Raw genomic sequence first — 2,016 nt, forward strand, 5'->3', positions numbered from 1 at the left:
GAGTTTGGAGTAGGAGTGTTAACAACCGACTTACCCTTAAGACCTGTTTCTGCGGTCTTAAGGAGTCCCTGAAGTTTGCTGAGTGTGACCTCTTCCTTATTCATGTGATATGTCATGCAGAATTGATCATAGCACGATGGTAAGGAGTGCAAAATGATATCTATTGCAAGCTCCTCAGGGAAGTTCACATTAGGCTTCAGCAACCGATCCACATACCTTTGCATTTTCTGCATGTAGCTCGTGACGGATTCCCCGTCCTTCATCATGGTTGTTATGATAGAGCATATGATTTCATACCTCTCTTGTCGTGCACTTTGATGGTATCTTTCCATCAGATCTTGGTGCATTTCAAAAGGGTAGAAGTCCTCATAGGACTTTTGGAGTTCCGCTGTCATGGTGGCCAACATGATGCATGCCACTTTTGTAGCATCCCTTTCATGTGCCCGGAAGTCACCGATCTCCTGGGGAGTTGCAGTGGTCTCATCAATCTCCTTAAGCTCCTTGTCAAGGACATATTCTTTGTCCTCGTAGCGGGTAATCATCCTGATGTTTCTGATCCATTCATTGAAGTTGGATCCATCAAAAGTGACTTTCCCACACAAGTTCATAAGGGTAAAGGAGCCATTAGGATTAGAGCCAGAAGCAGCATTGTTTGAAGACATCTAAAAGAAGAGAACAAGATTAGTTTAGATATTAAGAGAGTCCTTAATAAAACACCCAAATGTAATATTAAGGCTAGGATCCAATCACAATATATTATAACTTAGAAGAGGTATGCCGTAATCCAAGCTATAACATATTTGAAAGGTAGGTGAATGACGATTCACCAATTTCCACCATGAAAAACGAAATATAAATATTAGGTTTTTAATTGGTTCTTAGAAATTCCTAGATTCTTTTGAGATTCAATGAACTTTTCAAAGGCATGTTTCAATCTCGAGTGTGCCCTCCAAGTTTTGTGACTGGGATACCGAGGATCACAAAACGAGGTGTGAAGTAACCATGCAAATCACTTGGTACCCTCAAGGTTTATCACTCAATCGATGTGCCGGTAAACCACACACACTCCACCGATGCTATGGTAAACCCTAAGTCACCCTTTACCTACCTTGTTAAGTCCAAGTTAGTGTGCCGGTTAACCACACACGCTCCACCAACGACTTAAACAAAGTGTAAAGTGTAATTGATGGGTTTTAAGCATTCTAACACTCCTAAGTGTACATGCAACCCTAAATACCTTGGATCTATGTTTTCTCTATTATACATGCAATTATGAACTTTCCAAGGTATTACCCTATCTAGCATACAGTACTTGATACTTGGGTAATCAAATGGATATAATACATACCTTTGTTTGATGCACTCTATGTTTGTCTATGATCCTTACTTTGTGAAATAAACCAATTGAACATAATTTCAATGATTCTAATTTCACACTCCCAAATCCTTATCGAAAAATGTGAGAATTTCAAATTCCTATCATTTATCGAAATCTGTTTAGATTTTAAACTTATATGCACTGACCCTCCTGTAATGAATATGTACAAAGTCACAAAGACTTGTCAACAGTTATTATAAGGTATTCCAATGGAGATCAACTCCATGGAAACTAAGTCTCATATTCAAAGTACATTGCTTTGGACATGCTTCTTGCATTAAGTTTTCTAATCTTACACAGATAACTTCCACCTATGGAGACAACTCCATATTCTCATTTTGACTATCACTTCTGAATAAGAGATGCCTCTTTTCAGAATATGTCAATATGGTCCTTCCAAAATTAGCACTATACTTCCAACTGTCCCTGAGCAACCAATCTTTGGTAAACCTCATATTGTCCTCGACAATTGCTTAATCATTTTAGTCATATCCAATTCTAGACCTTTTCCCTTCTTAATGCCTCTGGGCATTTGGAAAAATTTAGAAATGACAAATATTATAGCACATGCAATCGATCCTGTACCCAAAGCAAATGGTACACGATTCATGATGTCTCACATAAAGACATGATTCTAG

This window comes from Lactuca virosa, chromosome 4, assembly GCF_052849685.1.
Source record: "Lactuca virosa cultivar CGN04683 chromosome 4, Lactuca_virosa_CGN04683_v6, whole genome shotgun sequence".
NCBI lineage: Eukaryota > Viridiplantae > Streptophyta > Magnoliopsida > Asterales > Asteraceae > Lactuca > Lactuca virosa.